The sequence below is a fragment of the Podarcis filfolensis genome, assembly GCF_964270895.1.
Source record: "Podarcis filfolensis genome assembly, chromosome: 1".
NCBI classification, from domain to species: domain Eukaryota; kingdom Metazoa; phylum Chordata; class Lepidosauria; order Squamata; family Lacertidae; genus Podarcis; species Podarcis filfolensis.
The window spans coordinates 40,582,469-40,602,903 of record NC_139604.1 but is presented as its reverse complement, the minus strand read 5'-3'; the positions used below and the strand labels follow the sequence as shown (position 1 = coordinate 40,602,903).

The 20,435-nt window shown below is 42.2% G+C and overlaps 1 protein-coding gene across 5 annotated transcripts in view; it reads right to left on the bottom strand.

The window, feature by feature from the left end:
- The window catches only part of ZRANB3 (zinc finger RANBP2-type containing 3), a 41,617-nt gene extending 38,770 nt beyond the window's left edge, over nucleotides 1–2,847 (bottom strand). The window contains exon 1 of one of the 5 annotated variants that reach the window (XM_083582060.1): nucleotides 2,689–2,847. The gene's annotated coding sequence lies outside the window, so the exon portion shown is untranslated. The other 4 variants (XM_083582061.1, XM_083582057.1, XM_083582059.1 and 1 more) reach the window with 4 other exon arrangements.
- Between the last annotated feature and the right edge of the window lie 17,588 nt (nucleotides 2,848–20,435).

Here is a 20,435-nt window from a genome sequence, read left to right as displayed (position 1 = left end):
CTTGGTGCAAAAATCTCAAGCAGAACTGCTCTCTGTGGAAATAAAGAAGCCAGCGGTAATTTGGTAGTGTCTCCAGCTCTAATCAAAACATGCACTGGGATCCCAAAAGGAAAAGACACAGAATAAATTTAGGTAGTGCTTCTTCATACCTATGGCCTTTATTTTTGCACAGTCCCTAAACTAACTGAGACAACATAACCCGATGTTCACTTAAAGCTAAAGGTAAAGGGACCCCTGAGCATTAGGTCCAGTCGCGGACAACTCTGGGGTTGCGGCGCTCATCTTGCTCTATAGGCCGAGGGAGCCGGCGTACAGCTTCCGGGTCATGTGGCCAGCATGACTAAGCCACTTCTGGCCAACCAGAGCAGCACACGGAAACGCTGTTAACCTTCCTGCCGGAGCAGTACCTATTTACCTATTAGCACTTTGACGTGCTTTTGAACTGCTAGGTTGGCAGGAGATGTTCACTTACCTGGGGGTAAATCCCACGGAACTAAATGGGGTTTGCTTCTGAACAGATATACATAGGAATACCCTCCACATTTCATCTTACCTAGTACCTCTGTCCTAAAGTGAATTGAAGAGGTGTCTGTGGATATATCTGCCTTTATGCCACCCTTCAAACCACCTCAGTCTAGGAGTTCAGGAATGACATTCAGACACGTGAAAAGATCGTTTACCTTGCATCAAGTAATCACTCTCGGGTGCAAGCAGAACTATGCAGTATTTTACTCCCACGTTTTTGACGGCCTCCTAGTCAATAGGTCTCACTAGTTTAAAGAAAACTGCACTGCCCCAACTACACGAAACTTGCTTATAAATTACTATTCCACTTCCAAGACCTCGAAGCGCCTTCCTCACCGAGACCCGCTCTTTCATCCGTGCAACAACCGTAGCAGCAGCAGCAGCTCCTCCTCCTCCCGCCGCAGCAGCCAAACAACTTTTTCGCGCTCAAACACAGCGGAAATGACCTCAAACCGAGAGCGCGGTAGACTCAGAGATACTTCGTTAGCAAGTGCCTGTCTGCATGGACTTTTTTCTTTTTAAAAAAAGATTAAAATGGCGGGCCTCCCCTGCATTTGTGTTCATTCGCACACCCTAGCCCCATTATGGCCAAACAACGAGAACAGAAACAAGCCCCCTTTCCCCTCTTCCAGGAAACAGAACAGCAATGAGCACAAATATCAATGCACCGTTTTTCAGTGTAAGCCACATGGAACAAGGAGAAGCGATGGAAGATCACAAACAATTTGGGCGGCTGATTTACAAGTTCATGTGTAAAGGCGGCGGGTATAGGAAGCTGCAGAGACGAAACTGAATAGATAGGAAGGGTGGTGGGTTATGAAGGGAGGAGCTTTTAGGCTGGGATGAAGCCCCATTGAACTCGGTTTTGTACTTATGCGTAGGCAGGTTAAAAAGGAATTTGCAGTTGCGCCTTAAAATAGTTATTCCCCGGATTAACCGCGTTAGAACCGCATGGCAATCTAACAACGCCTTTTAAAAGGTCACCGCGAAGATGTAAAGCACGTTTGGCCACCCTTTCAAGTACAAACTCGGGGTTACAAGGTGCGATTATAATCCTGGTTGGCGGTTGTTGCGATTAATAATAAAAGCCTCCTGGTCCTAACAGGTGGCCTGTAAAAATCGATGGCTATTTGTGGGCGCTTCCGACGTCGAGTTTATAACGAAGGAGATCCGCCGGAAGTAAGAATGACTGGGTCGATGACGGATGCATGATGTGAAACGCTGTGAAAACGTCAGGTTGATTTCAGCAGAATGAAAACACATTTGCTTGGAAAAAATTTAGGAAAAAAGCACACACCCAGCAAACTTTTTTGGGCACCTTGAACAACAGATCTAGCTGAAGCATAAGCTTTCGTGGGCTAATAATAAGAAATAGCAAATATGTTTTGTACAGGGCATACCTTTTAGTTTTTTGCTGTAACCGGCCAACATACCTGTGCCTCTAAGATTTAATAAAGAGCAGTTTAAAAAAAACACAAGATGCATTTGCATCGGAAGACAAGAACCTAGAACAGCGATAGGCGATAGGGTTGTTTGGGGTGGGGTGAGGAGAGGGAGCCGGTGTAGCTTTTTCGGGTTGCTAAGACAGGCAGGGCGATCCTGTGCCTACTTGGGTAACAAGACCCACTGAATTCAGTAAGATCGCAGTAATGAAATATATAATGCAAGCAGGTTGCAAAGTGCCGCTGAGATTTTTGGCAGGCAGACAAGCGCGCCATGGAGGCAGGCGGGAGATGCGTAGGCTGCTTTTACCTAAGGACTCAATGCAGTGACTGGAGGAGGAGCCTGCTAACCGCGGCGACAGAAGAACTTGGGGTGGAGGACGTAATGATGCGAGTGGTACAAATATAAGGCCACAAATATAGTGCTGCAAGGAGGAGACCTTTCGGTTTTGAGGCAACAGACTGTCAGGAGGCGCCTTCGGAATCTAAGCAAAGCTTCTGCACCAAGTACTACAAGTCCCAGAATGCCTCGCTTCATGGACCCGTTCATTGAAGCTAAGGCGATTTGGAAGCGTTTCTTGGGATTTGTGGTCTATCCACCTCCGTAATATTAATTACTGTTTGAGCCAGAGGACTTGCCCCGGCTGCATGTACGTCCAAGACGCCGCCACAGAGGGGAACTAAGGCCAGGTGCCATTTCGGAGCAGACCGTAAAGCCTACCTATAACTAGCACTCGGGGCCGTCAGTCACCTCAAAGCGGCAACGCCACTGGTCACAGGCACCTCCGAGGGTGGGGCTTCCGCATTGCCGGTCTTCTAAACCGCACTCCGGTCTCCAATTGGCCGGCTTCCGGCCGTCGCTCGGCTTTAAAGGCGCGGCCTCCCATTGGCTAGCATTCGCTTCACCGGGGCGTTTTTTCCTGCGTGGGCAGAATTCTGGCCCACTCAGCGTAGAGCTCCGGGGCTGAGGAGGCGTGTTCCAGGCGCTGAGTGGTTGGGCGGGGCGGCAGTCAGCAGCATGTGGCGCCGCGATTGGCCGGCGGGACCCGTAGAGGGCGGTTCTCTATGGCACCCGCGGCAGCAGCAGGAGGAGCCGGAGTCGCTGTTGGGGGCTGGTGATGGGGTTAATTCCCCCTCGTGTGTGAAGCCCCCTTCGCGAGCCGGCCTTGCCGTCGCCTTCATCCCCTTCCTCCTCCCCTCCGCCCGTTCGTCAATGCTCGCGCCATTGCGGTAAGTTCGCCCCCTCCCTCCCTCACCCCCCGCCCCAGTTCCATTATAAATATCTGCCCCCCCCCGCTTTTCCGCCCCCTCCGCGCTCTGCAGAAAGGCTTGGAACCCTGAGAGCCGCCGTCCCAGGCGAGGGGGAGGTTGGTCTTGCCCTTTTGCAGCGCCGCCACCACAACGCCAGCCTCCCTCCCTCTCCCTCCCCCTCTCTCTGCCTCCCCCCCCCCGCGCCCTGACCGGCCTGCATTGGACGGAAGTGCGCGCCAGCCTCGTGGATGCAATTGGTGCAGTTACGCCCCCGGGCCTTACGGTGGGTCGGGGGGGTGGAAGTGACCTCCCTCCCTCCCCCCCCGCAGGGACAGTGTGGGGTTGAGAGGGGAAGTTGGTGGGTGGATGCAGTGGGGTCTGCCAAGCCCCTAGGCTTTGCATTCGGTGGAAGGGCTTCCCTGCTTCGGGCGAGGAAACACGACGGCTTCAAAATAATGTCATGGCCAGTCTCCTCCTGCCCCGGATGGCAACTCTTTTATATTATTCCCAAAGGCAGGCATTATTATAACCTGAGGGCCTGGCGTGGGAGAAATCCCTGCCGCTGCCCCCCCCCCCCGCCGCCCCAATGGGTGCCGTCCTACACGTCTTCCCAGTATCTGTCAGAAAGGGAAGCTGGTCCAGGAATGGATGCGGATAGATTGATAGTCATATATATTCATTCTCTCTTTCTCTCTCTCTATCTCCCCCCCCCCCTCTCTCTCTCTCTCTCTCACACACACACACACACACAGAGAGAGAGAGAGAGAGAGACCTCTTGGGACCTGCAGTGGCTAACCCGTCTTCATTCCCTGTGAAGTGTTGATTCATCCTGAAATGGTTAAAAGAAGTGGCTGGTTAAAAGCTGTGGTTGTCACTTCGGTTCTAATCTTAAGGGTTTGCCATCCCAGTCCGTGGATAGAGCTGCCTTACTGTTCCAAAGGGATACTTGGCATGACAGTACTCTTGAGATCTTTAGTGAAAGGGACTACACCACAAGGTCTGTAGGGAGCGTGAGGCTTTGTATATCGTTGGACTCGTGAGCGATACATATGTAGGTTATCAGCTTGGAGACTGCCCCCAAAGAAGCGATGGCTTGCTTTGAACTTTGCGTCCTCTCCAAAGGCTGTATGAGGTAATCCTTTGGCTTGTACTAGTAGAGCATCATACGCTTGTCAGAAAACGGCTGTTTGGCTTGTACTAGTAGACCATCATATGCTCTTCAGAAAACGGCTGGTGCACATATAATTCTGAAGACTGCAATGGGAGACAATATATTTCCCCGTTTGTGCTCTTTGATCCACTTCCATGGGCTTGATGGGGGGTGGAGGCAATAAGTTCTGTTAGCTTTAGCAAAGTGTCATGGATTGAGTTTGTGGGTGCAAGGTAGTGTTAATTTCCCTAGTCCTGTTTGAGGACTGATTTCTAGCATCCTCAAGAGCTGTAAGTGCAACTGGGTCACCAGAGCTTCAAATAGTGCACAGTAACTGCCTCATAGGAAGGACTTTTAAAACTGCTTACTTGCCCATATTATAATGTAAATGCTTTCCCCCCTCTGTGATTACTTAGGGGCTTGTTCACTCTCCAAATAGTTTGTGGCATATTGATAGCTGATAAAAAAACCAACAACAACCCAGAGCAAACATTGAGAGAACCAGTGGTTAAAAGTGAAGTACACAATATTGTATTTGGGCTGACTGATCGTTTTGCCTATTGTGTTGAAATGATGTGTTCATTTTTAAAATAGCTAATTACTCATATCTTTAAAGGTAAGGAATGTTTTCTTGTTCTCAAGGTAACAAAGAACTACCGGGTCCCCCTCATGCTGTGATGTAAGATGGAAAATTCATCATTTCACATAATTAAGGAGTAATCTAAAATGCATGTCAAATTTGGAAATTAAAAATTTGTAACCTGTTTTATGATGTTTGGGAGCTGCTTTGGAAGACCAGAAAGTGACATAAGTGTTTCCATAATGTTAACGGTTTTCAGTGCCTTCCGTTTTTCTCCTTAAAATTTAAACCTTGTGTGGAGAGCACATGCTATTGTGTTGTCATAAAATATTTACAAATATTCCAAATAAAGTTTTGGATTTGTTTTTAATAATGTTAACTGTGATTTATTGAATTTTTATCCTAATCAAATATTTTGGCTCTTTGAAATATTTTATGCATACAAATTAACATTTTGCCCTTTTTGATTTATATCGGTTAAATTTAAATATGTTAAATTGGAAAGCTTTTGGGTATCAGATAATTTTCCAGTTCAAAATTTTCCAGGAGAGTAGTGTCAATAACCCCTTCAGCCTGCAGTCAGTGTTCCTCTTCTAGAGATTGTAGCCAAATGATTTTGAGATCTTCCTTCCATACAGGTTGTATGGACCATCATGGCTGTTGGAAATACTTTAATACTGAAAGCAAATTGGAGGTTTGCAAAGTAGCTTAACTGTTGATGTATGTTAGAATGCTTTGATCTTTTTTGGAGGTAGAAAGGGAATGGTATTTGGTAATGCTGTTTGGTCTCAATTGCTTTACTCAAAAGCAGAAGGAGTAAAAATATTATTTATTATTTAATTTAATATATCCCCCCATTCCTTGTGAGAGTCTCGGGTGGTTAACAGTAAAAAATGAAGCATTGAAAAACAAAGGTAGAGCCACAATAGATAATACAACATACACTGGTTTCCCATTGTGTATGAGAGAGACTTTATAGAATTATTAAGGTGCATTCATATCTTCTCCACCTTGGGTATTACAGTGATAGGATAAGAGTATTTGTGCCATCATAAGCCATTTTAAATTATTGGTATATTGCACCATGTGTATTATAGAAGTTTCCTAGCCTAGTACATATTCTACATTTGCATTACGTTTATCTTACTTGAAACTAAGTAGTTTTGTAGTTAACTTGACACTTTGTCTGGACCCGATTTGAATAGGAATATTTTCTGTAGCACTTGCAAAAATGTGACTGTATTCTAGTAAGTTAAGTATATTTTTAGTGCCTTTGCAATTCTGGCTTCATTTTTAAAGAAATTGAGCAATTTCCTATGGTAAGTGGCATTACAGTGGTACCTCAGGTTAGAGAAGCTTCAGGTTACAGACGCTTCAGGTTACAGGCTCCACTAACCCAGAAATAGTACCTCGGGTTAACAACTTTGCTTCAGGACGGGAGCAGAAATGTGCGTTGGCGGTGCTGCGGCAGCGGGAGGCCCCATTAGCTAAAGTGGTACCTCAGGTTAAAAACAGTTTCAGGTTAAGAACGGACCTCCAGAACGAATTAAGTACTTAACCGGAGGTACCACCGTATAGGGTTGAATCAGTCTTTACAATTTTTCTCTCTATACTATATTCAAATAGAATTATTGTACCGTCGTTGCTTAATGTTCATAATAAGTTATTCTGCAGGAGCTTACATCAGATTTAGAAACAGCACAAAGGTGCTGTATTTGTTTAGCTTGGGCTTTACTTGTGTGCGTCTGTGTGTTGGTCTAATTTTTTTTTAATGGCTTCTGTCAGTTGTGGCATCATTGCAAAACAGCTGGCCAGCATGGTTTTGCCTTTGTGGGAATGTTGTTCTTCCTGTTCCTAGTTGTGTCTGGCACCATGTGAGCTGCTGTCCAGATGGAACAGGACATGAGCTACATCACTGTCTGCTTTTAGCAGCCTCTTCATGTGACATTTAACTTAAAAGTGGAGCTGCGTAATGTCTAGCAATGTAGAACGTTTGAATTGTGTTGCGCAGGGGGGGGGAGGCAACAAATAACTTTTTAGCTATGGTAAGGACTTAGAGGGGGGGTTGTGGGATTTTGCCAGCGAAAGATGGTCAGTACATCCTGTGGGTTTCTCTTGTTCATAGTTCTAATTATGCCTGGCAGACAGATTTGTGTGATGTATCCAGTCTGCTTCAAGTGTTTTATAAAACTAGTCATAATTTGGGAGAATGTGCAATGGAAAATGTTTGCTGTTGTGAGTTCCTTTTCCTTTCCTTTTGTGTTTGCAGAATATAGGTGGAGGAGTAAAGATGATGGATCAAAATCCTATGATGCTTGTAGGTGGTAATTTTAAATGAGCAATCTCTGACTAGTTCTCCCTGCAGTAGCACCAAGCCCTTTCCTTCAAGTTTTGTAAAAATGAAATAGATGAATCAGGGTATGAAAGGGAGGGAAATCCCACTTCTGGTGTGAGGGAAGAGTAGCAGTTGGACTCTTCATCAGGCCTTGACATCGGGAGGTGAGGTGGAAATCTGCCAAACTGAATTTGTTTTGAATATGTGACCCTGCTGAGAATGCCTGCCACATGCCCTGAGGCAAATGTTTTGACCCTTATTTATGTGTACAAATATATATTTGTTGTTTGAACCTTGCTTGGGGGGCCATTGGGGGTGGTTTTCGGTTCAGTTATTTGACTTAATTAGGTGGACAAGAGGAAGCCAGCTGTCCCAGGGTTCTGGTAATTTTTGCTTTAAGATCTGGGGGAAATTACCAAAAGTGGACTGTTACATGACCTCTTACGATCTCAGAATTTTGCTTTAAGGTGACCATAGTGAAAGGAAATGTGAATGCTTGTTTAGTATGTGTTGGTTTCCAGAAATCAAGTGGCATCTATCTATACTGCTTTCTTTGATGAGGTTACAGAAAACATATTGCTTGTTCCTGCACCAATAAGTAGGCTTCCCTAGAATTTAACTCTGTGTGTTGGACTCCTCATTATAGTGCCAAATGGCAAGGTATGGATGATCACATTAGGCTTCTTAAGCCAAATTGGACCAATCTAAGTAGTAGATATGATTGTAGGAGTGAATAGGGTATGCTTGGCTTTCATACTGTGAGTTCTTTCCTGTATCTGAAGGATTCTGTTGGATGAAATTGTATGCCTTTGTTTTGGAGTCTTGCTTGGCCTTTAGAGAGTTCTCTCTGGGAATCCAAGAGGACATTACGTGCAACGAACTGTAAAGGTACCCCTGATCGTTAGGTCCAGTTGTGGATGACTCTGGGGTTGCGGCGCTCATCTTGCTTTACTGGCCGAGGGAGTCAGTGACTCTGGGGTTGCGGCGCTCATCTCGCTTTACTGGCCGAGGGAGCCGGCGTTTGTCCACAGGCAGTTTTTCCGGGTCATGTGGCCAGCATGACTAAGCCACTTCTGGTGAACCAGAGTAGTGCACGGAAACACCATTTACCTTCCCGCCAGAGCGGTACCTATTTATCTACTTGCACTTGACGTGCTTTCAAACTGCTAGGTTGGCAGGAGCTGGGACCGAACAACAGGAGCTCACCCCATCGCGGGGATTCGAACCGCCGACCTTCCGATCAGCAAGCCCTAGGCTCTGTGGTTTAGACCAGAGCAATGTTCCCCAAATTCTGGCCACACAGAGTATCGAAGCATGTGAAAGAAGTGCTTCTTGTGTGCTTAGCGTTTTGAACTCCAGCAGTGCATCTGGCGTAGAAACATTACGTGGTTTGATCTCATGTTGTTGTAGCATGTATGGTGAGGTGTTGCTGTTGCACTCAACTGCAGGTTGTTGTGGTGCTGCCCCTTGCCAAGATCAGGATGGGACAGGATGGGGGAAGCACTGGATGTTTTTCAGGTACACATGCTTTTTTTTGCTTTCCTGGCACTGCTGGTAGCAGCGAATGTCTAACATCTAATGTCTAATGAGAGGTGATATGCTAGCCATCTTCAAATAACTAAAGGGCTGTCACATGGAAGATGGAGCAAGCTTGTTTTCTCCTGCTCTGGAGGGTGGGTCCTGAGCCCAATGGCTTCAAGTTACCAGGAGAGTCTGACTAAACATTGGGAAAAACTGTTCAACAGTAAAACATGCTCCCTTAGAATATCATGGACTCTCCTTCATTGATGATTTTTAAGCAGAGTTGAATGGCCATCTGCCATGGATGCTTTATTGAGATTTCTGCATTGCAGGGAGTTTGACAAGAATGACTTTAGGGGTCCCTTCTAACTCTGCAACTCTTATGATTCTAACTTGGTACAAGACAGTTTCTTGTGTTCCTATGAACAGCAACACATACAATTTTTTTGGTATGTAATTTATATCGTAATTTATAGTGCCACAATTCCATAATCCTCTGCAGTAGCCTTATGCAAATATACTACATGATTAAACATCATCCAAGTACGTAAAACTGGGCATGAGGAACCTGTGGCCCAACATATATTGCTGGAATCATTATCTGTGGCCATAGGCTGTCTCTGTCCGATAAGAGTTTTTTTTAACAACAACAACTACTGAATTTGTTAGTCACTTTATTTTGCCTAGGACAACCCAAAGTGACTTACAACCAAACAGAGTGACAGACGGGGGAACCCCCCTCCAACATAACTACATTAAAACCAAGAGGAAAAAGAAATACAACATCCTGCCCACTTCTAAAATGCCAGATGGTTGAGGGGAAAAGACCTGGCTACAGCGGAAAGTTTTTGCCTGGCACCTAAAGATATGTAGTGAGAGTGCCAAACGTGTCCCTGGGGAGAATATTTCACAAATGGGGAGCCACTGCATGAAAGGCCTATTCTCATGTTGCCACCCTCTGGGCCTCTTGTGGTGTCAAAAACGTCTGGAGGGTCACAGGTTTCCCTTTCTTCAGCTAAACTGTGATGAAGTTCTGATCACATACCAAGATCTATATCAAGTCAGTCTGCAAATTGTGGTTTGTGTGGGTAAATATTACATCAGCATGGAGCAAACCACAGTTAAAGCAGTTTCTCTGCCCCTCTGTTTGCCAATCTAGCCCCACTGCCGTTGTCATTTTGCAATCTAAAACACAATTTCCCCACACTAGGTTATTCAGATGCAATGCAACACTATATTTTAATGTTACGAGCATGAACTTCATTCTTGTAACAAACACTAAATGGCTTGCCTAACCTTTTTGTATACCACTACTGTAAGCTTTTCCTGTGGTTAATCATAATTGCTTTGTGCACCAGGATTGCAATGCAGTGTCATATGCTACGATTACAACCCATCTTAGTGTATAATGTATGGCTTGTGTAAACCATAGTTTTGTCGTGTTGGATGAAATGGTGGGTTGTATATGGCCTGCTATTAAATAAGGAAATGAAGTACTCAGCCACTGTGTGCAAATGGTGGAGAGAGTGCCTAGTTCAAGGACAATGGTGGTGCCATAGCATTGTTTTGCCTTTTTTGTGAATATTGCCCACATATGACATCTTAACCAGGATTAAGACACCAAACCATGGTTAGACCTATATTATGTATACCCAAGGTCAATTTGTGCTAGCATAGTTTCCATTGAAATCTACCTTGTGCTTTCCATAGTCTGTGGTTTTATTCACTGAATAAATCTTGGAGCGTTTTCCTTGCATTAATTTGCTTGCCCATGGCAAGCTACTTTACTTATTTATAGAATGTCCTTCCTTTCACCACAAACAGCCTACACCAGTAATTAAAACAATAAAATTCAATTAAAAAAACACCACAGTATCAAATGCAGTAGCTCTGTGCAGGTTATTACTGCTGTTAGTTATCCTTGTCTTAATGGTGAATCATTAGTGATGTTGTTCCTAGCTCCTCTGAGCCTTCTTTCCTTTGCCTCACCCCTTGTAGTAGATAGACAAAACTTTTTAGCTTTGGATGCTAAATAAGCTCTTGTTCTCTTTATTAGGCTGAAGACTCTTTACTTTGCTGATTAAAAACTGCTACAGGATACAGATGGAGGCAAAGTGTTGAGAAAGAAGGGTGAACCACAATCTCTTTGACCCTGAGGTGATAGGGATGGCAGAAAAACTGAACATAGATGTTAGTTGTCAGCTGTTTGTAAAAGAATATATAAAATAATTAAGAAGAATAGGCCAACAAGTAACTTTTCAGACATAAACCTTTTTTCTCCACTAAGCTGGCCAACAAATTCATTCTTCCTGCTAGCATTATTGATCTCAAAACTGATAAGAAAATGATAGTTTTAGAGAAAACATTTGAAATTATTTTAGTCTTTGTTCACCCTGGACTTTGCATTAAATGTCGTGGTTAGAAAGGGCCCATGAAATGAGCATAGATTTGTTGAGACATTGGTGTATTCACACTGTATTGGAGTCTAGGGCACTCATGGCACAGCTCACCATGATGTCTCATCTCCAGGCCAGCCCTTCTCAACAGCTGCAACTTGAGTGTGGAGATGATTGTTCTGTCAGCACAAGTAGAAATCTCCTTAGTGCTACACTGAATTTCACCCTGAACTTTTAATTCTGTGATAAATCACAACTGAACCCTGGCATTTTTTAAGTATGCAGACTAAATAAGGGTACTTTTGGCTCTTTCTTTCTTTCTTTCAAGTGCCACATCAAAGCGTTGTTTAGTAGACACACTTACTATATGTTCCTTTTCTTAGTTTTCAGTACTGGGTAACAAATTATTCTTTGGTCGAAGGAAAGTTATATCCAAATACATGGAGGTGGTTTGTGGTGAAAGTACTGAACTCTTGTAGTGTTCACATTGAAAGACGAGCAAAAATGTGGAACGAAGAGGTACACCAGGGCTTCTTTAAAGCACGGGAATACCTAACTCCTATTGGGTGAGAGAGTTGGAGATGTAGAGAGAGTTGGAGATGTAGAATCCATTTTAATTCCGAGTTTGCCTCTGTATGGCCACAACAACCAAGAAACAGTGACAAGCAAAAGTTGAAGATGCACACCATATAGCATCACTGAATGTTGTTCTCTGGAGGGAGGAAGTATATGGGATGTATCCAACAGTTGTCACATTTGTGCAAGAACTTCTGCTTATGTCACAGAACTTCTTTTCCCCACTACACATTCCCCAAATCTATTCTGGGTTTCCCCCCAATCCTTTGGAACAGATTGGGGTGGGGGGTAGGCACAAGGAGAGGAAGGGAAAGTACCAAGCAAAAGTCCTTGTGTGAACGAAACAGCTTTGTTGGATGCAACCCAATGTATTAAGACATAGAAGCAAGTGTAATTGTTTCTTACTTAACAATGCACACAGTACCTGATGTTTGCTGGTGTTGAAACTGAGTGATGCGAATTTTAGAATAAAGAACTGGGTCCACAAGAAAAACTTGTGGTCAGGATTCCTAATTAAACTGTGTTTACATTCAGTCTTCTCAAGAAGTTGAAGGTATGCTTGGTATATAGAATTCTTTGCTATGTGACCTTCTACAGTTAACACCACAAAGAGTTTTTGATAAAGACCATAAGATTGCATAGAGCAGTGCATCATACAAATTTGTCATTATGTGAAAAGTATTAAGGTTCTGATTATTTTACTACTGAATTTCAGGAAGGCTTTGTTACTGGCAACATAAATCTCTGAAGAGTCTCAAATTCTGCGCTTTACATTTCCTCACCAGTAAATCCCCATGGGATTTTTCATAATTGCATAGCATTGCAGTCTTCTTTTGCTTATGATGTCTGTGGACTCCTGTCATCTTTCTGTTCACATCTTATTCTAAAATGTGTATACTGCTAATTAAGCAGCAGTGGCTCTCTTGGCAACTAACAATGTGTGTACAGAGTCTTGCATATGTTGCCAGTTGCATTTCCCCCTTCCCCTTGAACTTTTTGGAATCCCAGTTGCTTAAGCTAATTGCTTAAATTTTACACTGTTTAAAATTGCTTGCTTTTTCTAGGCACACTTGCCCTTTAGCATCATTGGTTTACAGCAGCTTAAAATGATGGGGTTTTTGTTTATTTCTCTGTGTGCTTTATAGCTAGTAACAATCATAACATTATGCATAAGTTAGTTAATGAAACTGAATCCCAGGTCATACTTTCTGACATTCAACCAGTGTTGCCTTAAGGGAAAAAGTACCGTAAAGAAATGCATGAGAAGACATATCAGGGACCCACAAGCAGTCACTGCTCCCCAATAACTGTATGCAGGTCTTTGGATGCCTGAGTCTCCTCTTTTAAAGTTTGTGTTCTTTGCAGGGAAGTGGGAATTGGCACTTGGCTATGAAGCTCAATACATGATATTGGACAAGTCTCCTTTGCCTGAGCATAATGTACTTCATGGGACTAAGCTCAAAAGAAGCACATTGTACACTTGTATGTTACAGAAATATATTTACAGAACTATACATATGAGGGCATGTCATTTCAGTTTCTTTTGTTGAAGGAAATACCTTCTTCCACAAAGCTGGGATGGAGAGGAGTCTGAATTTGGAAAGGTTATGAACCTTTTGGGGGGAGGCATCTGAGGGAAGATTGCCACAGTTGCCGTGGAATGTTGGTGCTAATTTTGTTACCTAGAATAGTTAACAAACAGAATGATAATTCTTGTTTACTGCTGCTTCCTTTCCCTTGTGAATTATGCTATTCAATCTGCTATTCTCTTGGTGGTGTTGCTGATCACCAGGCAGGGAGCTATTGAAAACACTGATCTAGACTTTGTTTTGATCCCTTTGAAAATGGCTCATGTTGGTGTTTGAGAAGAGAGTGCTATAATAACAGAATTTAAAAAAGCCAAATGTTCTTCTGATTAGACATGTAAGAAGAATGTTTCCAATAAAATGTGCTTTCTGATTGAAATTGGCAAATTTCTCTGCAAAAGACAGCACATCTTCAAAGGCAGAGGACCTTCAAAGGCAAAGTATCCTCTTTAGGAGATGCAAACTTGTGCATCAGAGCTTTCCAAACTGTGTGTCGCGACACATTAGTGTGTGGGCTGCAGTGTAGAGGTGTGTCACCCGAATGCTCCCCGTGCTTTTCCTGAGGCTGGAAAGGGGTTAGTTTAACCTTTGGTTTGCTAGTAAAACTGAATTGCCATGTCGTGAAATGATGCATGTCTAAAAAGTGTGTCACCAACATAAGAAGTTTGGAAAGCTCTGCTTTACACACTTACCCGAAAGCAAGCCCATTTGAACTCATTGAGACTTTTGCCTGTATAGGATTTGAGCTGCAAAATTCTTTAAGTCAGCTGCATTATGCCTAACTCAGGGTTTCCCAAACTTGACTCTCCAGCATTCATTGTATCCAGCTTTAGATCCAAAACAGCAGAAAGACACAATGTGGCTCCATGCTTGTCAGCCGATGTGATAACCGAAGTATTGGGTTGTATCAGGCATGGCCAAACTTGGCTCTCCAGCTTTTTTGGGACTACAACTCCCATAATACCTAGCTAGTGGGACCAGTGGTCAGGGATTATGGGAATTATAGTCCAAAAACAACTGGAGACCCAAGTTTGGGAAACCCTGGTCTAGCTATAGTGTTTATCCTGTAAAATGTATTAACATTTTATCTTCTGAAGCATTTAAATGGTTCTTGTAATCTTTCCTATAATCTCTCACACATTCTTCTCTGTGTCTCAACTGTACATGTCATACTGATTTTGTGCAAGTCTTTAGATTGGGTTAGTCACCTTAGTCATCTTCAGATATTGTTGGACTTCAGCTCCCATCAGCCTGGTCATTGGCCGTTCTGGCTGGTGCTGAGGCTTGAGAGTACCAACAACTGGAGAACACCAGTTTAACTACCACTGCATAAAATGTGTGTGTTTGCTTCTTAATTTCCACCGACATTATTCAGTTTCTGATTTGCTTTATTGAAAATGTTTAATATTAAACATTAATATTAAAAAAATTAAAATCACAGAAAACATTGGCTGATAACCCATGTTAGTCCTAGGGTGGACCTCTTTAAATCACTGGACTGGCGTATGGCTTAGTAGAGTTGAATATCATCCATTATTTTAACTTCTGTTCCTTCTTTTTTGAAGAGTCAATTGTAATTTTGTGGTTTAGGAGGCAAACATTAAATGTATTTAGACATAGGGATAATATTTAATTATATACTAATCCTACATTAATATTAAAATGTCCAAATCCTTTGGAACAAAATGAATTTATGGAGAATTTATGGAGAATTGGTCCTTAGCACACCCTGGAATGGTGATATTGGGCCAATGGGAGAGGGCTATATTGTGTTGAAGGTTAGTTCTGGTTCTCGGATACAGTCGTCAAGTGATTTAAAGTGCCTGTCAGGTCTTAAAAGTACGCTAGAATATTCTGCATTTCAATTTGATATGATTTAATTGGACTGATTGCTCTGTTGCAGAATTAATGAGGCATTCTGATGCACTACTGCATGATTAACACATGGTCATTATTCACTGCTGCTTTTTACTTTAGTTTTAAGTGCAGCTATCTTCACTAGTATTTGTGCAGTTGTAGTCACAGGACAAAGACTAGAACAGCATTAGCTAGCATTAGTACAGCACAGTACAGTAATCATAAATAGGAAAATGTAGCATATCTGCTGTTCTAATGTTGTAGTCTGTAGTCCTCTATAAACACTGCCTTTGTGTAATCTGTGCTTTGTTCAGCTACTAATGGATATTGAAGTGATAGGAATGGATGAACATGGCTTAAATTTAATGCAGGATGCTCAAATCCAAATATGTAAATCATGCTTAATTTCTGTGCTTGCACTACACCAGGGACTGGGTGCTGACCATATGATCTTTTACTTTGGGTGCCATTTTCTTGAAAATGAAGTCCATCAACCTGTATACTGATCCTGGGACTCTGCATTTCAAGCGCAGCCATTGTGGCCAGTCCTAGACAACAGTTCCTGCCAGCTCATTATACTTGGGTCTTCAGTGGGCCAGAAGGCATAGATGAGGGTTTCCCAAACTTGGGTCTCCAGCTGTTTTTGGAGGACCAGTGGTCAGGGATGATGGGAACTGTATTCCCATAACAGCTAGAGACCCAAGTTTGGGAAACCCTGGACTAAATGCTCCAGTGGAAACTGAAAAGGAAAAGGGAGTAGGGTTGCAGCACTTAATTTTTAAACCTTTATGCAGCAAATCATTTGTATCAGATGTATGTTTCTTACTTATTACAAATCACTTTTATTTTGTCTTTATAGATAGTCTTTCCTATACAATGATATAAAATGCAAACAATAATACAAAATAAGGCAGTTTTAAAATTTCTGACTGTTAATCATATACAAGTCAGCAGAAATATTTTTTAGAAGTAGACTTCCTCAGTGCCCATCAAAAACATGGACATAAATTCAGAAGGAAAAAGTTCAACAACTGTGGATCCTCCACAAAAAAGGCCCTTCCCCCAGTGTTACGATATGAAAGCTAGGAGCTAAATGGCACTTTAAACCTAGGTTATGGGCACAGCAATGGAATGTGTAGGCTCACTTTTGTTAAAACAAGAATATGAAGCTGAAAATGAATGAACTGCAGCTAAAATATTACATTCATTTTTCATATGGTCTAGTCCTTCCCCTGCCCACCCTCCTAATATTCTTAAGAGGGTCTCTTCTCCAGTCTTCAGAGAGAAGCTGAAAGTGGGGAGGCAGAAAAAAAGTCCTCCTTTCCTTCCACTCTGCAGTTTTAATTTGCACCCAGAGCTCAGAAACTGCTTGAGCTAATGAAATTCCCTGTTGCAAAATGCGCCTAGAACAATGGGAGTTTTGAACACTTCCTTCGCCCTGATACCAATCTGATCTTCTCTACTGTCCAATCAGAGAGCAAGGCTTCTGACACTTACCTTAAGGCCCTGGTGGGCTTTTAGGTAACTTAAGTCATTTAAAGCTTTAAAAGGTTAATACTCACACTTAAAACTGAGCCTAGACGCAAATTGAAAACCCATATTAATTTGGTGTGATAGGTGAGAAGAGCTTGGATACAAACGGTTTAGTGAAATCCCTGCATGTTGCTTATATATTTAGAGTTTGTTTCAAAATGTTTTTTCATGCTTCATATTTGAAAGTGCAAATAGAAATAATGGGTAGCCTTTGTGCCTTTAGATTTAATTGCTGTGCCACAGACATGGAAATAGATTTTTTTCTTGCCGTGTTACTTGCACATTCTTACAACTAGAACAGTTTGTGCTTCCACTCCTGCATCTTGCCTCCCCCAAAAGCCTTCATAAAGACACGAAACAAGATTAATCTTGGGTCCAATTGAGTTAATGATTTTCTTCAGTATCTAAATACATTATTTCAATTCAATATTCAATGTATTTCAAATACATCCGCAGTCAGAGTGCAAGAGTGGATACTAATTTTCAATCTATCTTAGTGGACAGTTCTGCAAGAAAATAGAAGGCTGGCTAGTTCATTTGTATCCAATTTCCACAAAAGGTATGGACAGAAGTTCCTGTAAACATGTATCCTGCATTTATAAAAATACTAGATTCCTGTTCCTTGTATTTCCCCAGTCTTCTGCAACTGGTTCACATGCACTTGAATACAGACTTTTTGGACACCATTTGCAAACCAGCTAACATTCCTTAACTTTCCAGTTATGGAAGGAATAAAAGATGCTTAAATTTGCTGATATTTTGAAGAACAAAAAGCTTTTCACCGGTGCTGATTTATAGGCTCAAACTAATCAGAATTTTATCCCCTGGTTTCAGTATTTGCAGATATAACATCTAACACTTGCACCTGGCATCCGCAAGAGTTATATGATAAAAGGAGCTCTGTCTGTTCTATGCAAGGACACAGGGAGAAAGATTGAGAGAATAGGACAATAATCTAGAAATAGCTATCATACACCTCTGAATGTTAGCGAACTGGTGGAACAGATTCCTATGAGATGGTATCTCCCCCCAACCTGCCTTCTGAGGAAGGTGTCTCTGTATGACACATATGGTTGCCAATGTGAAGAAAAACCTGGGTCTCTTGCCCTCTGTTTTGCAAGAGCAAGGCAAGCAGGTCTACTTGTTGCTGTGTTCTCTTCTCTTCCTTTGTGTACTTAAAAAACCCTTCATATAATTTGGCTGCTGTTGTCTGAAGTGTGCATGCCAAACTCGTGTTCTGGTAATCTCCTACATGCCTAGCTGCTGGGTGGATTCTACTTAGTGAAAGAGTAGGGTAGATAGAGAAAAGCAGAGCACTCTGATCTCTAGGAAAATACAGAGCTGTGTGCTCACACTGCTTTCTGAGAAGACTGAGTAGATCTGGCAGAAGTGCAGGGTGTGCCTTCTTAGGGTTCTGGGCTTTAGTACTTCCTTCAGCACCCTAGAATGACCTCCCTTCTCAGGGCCTGTAAATTTAAGACTGATGTGGTGGTGACAGGAATTACCACATAGGCAAGATGCAGCTCATCTGCCTTCAAGGCTGTTGTGTGGCCATTGCACAAGGCCCTAAGCAAGCTCTCCCAGTCTTCTGTTACAGCTGTGTCCCAAGATTTTCCCATTTGTGGAAGGGATTGTGCAGTTCATTAAGGCAGTTGACGGGTATATAGTACTAGTAGAACCAAGTGTGGTTTACTGGGAAACCTCATGTGTGATGTCTAACATAGGTCATACTCAAAGTAAATTAATGGACTTACATAGGTCTCCTCAGAGTATCATTAACATTGGATATCTCTCTATGGCTCTGATTTTATGTTTCTAATAATGGCTCTTCGATGCTTCAGGTCCTAAATTGGTGATCCTGCAACCCCCATGTGTGCCAAATTGTTTTTATTAAAATACAAATGATATTAGTGATAGATTAAAAAAAAAGTTTTGTTGCAGATTAAGGAAGATTTGTACCCCAGTACAGTGTTAGAAACTGAGATATGAAAGCCAGGAGCTAAATGCCACCTTAAACCAAGGTTATAGGAGCAACAACGGAATGTCTAGGTGTGCTTTTTAAAAAGAAGGATACAAAGCTGAAAATGAATGAACTGCAGCTAAAATATTGTGTTCATTTTTCACATGGTCTAGTCCTTCACCTGGCCACCCCCCTAATATTCTTAAGAGGGTCTCTTCTCCAGTCTTCAGAGAGTAGCTGGAAGTGGGGAGGCAGAAAAGGGTTCTCCTTTTTTGTTTTTGTTAAATTGAGACCTTTGTTGCCAGTCTTTTATTTAAACAACTTGCCTGGAATTCCATGCAAGTGAGTAAACAGGCTGGCCAGTGCATCCCTCCTTTCACCATGGTTTCCATGGTTGCTACAGAGGAAGGAAAGCTTCTTCCAGTTACTGCCATGGAAATGCAGCAGGGTAGTGGATGAGGGATGGATAATTTCATTCTTCCTCTAGTCTGCTGCTTCTGCTTCTTATCAACATAATCATCTATTGAATTTATATACCGCCCTATACCCAGAGGTCTCAGGGCAGTTCACAGAACAAAATTAAAATATAAAACCACAAAATATATAGATATATAGTAGAAAGTTTGCCCTTTTTTATTAGCTTGTTTCCCTGCTGGCTAGTTCTTTTTCAGCCATCATGGAAATACTAGTAATTAGCCTTTTAGCAGGTTAATAAAATAAAATTGCAAGGTACTAACTGTTGTGGACTTACTTATGTTTCAATAAACATTTAAAATAATAAGAAATCCACCCTTAAACTCGAAAAGTAGGATAATTTATCTCCAATTTCATAAACCTTGGGGTGAAGGAAACAAAACCTTCTAAAGCATTCAGCTTAATCTTTTCCCCCAAGTTGCTTTCCTCAGTGTTCTATAATTGAATAAATACTGTTTTTAAAAACTTGTAGCTAGTTCTTGTATCCATGGCCAAGATTTGAAACATTTACCGATACATGGAAATGTTGAGTATTCAAGACCTGAGATAGGGCATTACTACCTTGCTGGTTGCTGTTACCTTTGGGTACTTTAGGAGTCCCAGGTATGGCAAAGTACAGATGAGGCTAGGGCTGAGCCTTGGCACTGACAGTCAGTTCCAAGGCTGAATTGCTTCAATGGTTCTTTAAACAGCGGTCCATAATTTCTCTTAAATACATAAATGCTTTCTTTTGAAAGTATTTTTCTAAGATTTCATGTGCAAATATCCCCCCCCCACTGTATTTTGCAGTTTTGATTGCAGGACGCTTGACCCCACTGCAAAAAGCCATTTCCATGGGATCAGCATAACAGCCATTAGCTGATTACTTAGACTGATTTGCTCAAGTGTTATGGCTGGATGTAGTATTTTTCAAGGCTTGTGCTTCTGCAAAAGTGTAAACCTTAAACGATGGCACGCCAATAAGATTTGCTGCATCATTGTATGCTGGTGAGAAAGATAAGCTAAAAATATCAGGAGACAGGAAAACAAAGAGGCTGTGCAGGTGGGGGGGGGATAAATGGGGGACTAGTTGAATGCTGTTGTACCCCCGCAAAATCTATAGTAGGCAAGACTCATTTTTATTGTAATATATCTTTAAGAAAAATCTGACAAGACTAACCAAGTGAGATACATTTTCTGTTTTTTATATTTAAAACAATCAAAATACAAAATGAGACATTGATTTCTAAGTCAGCCGTTGGCATAAAGA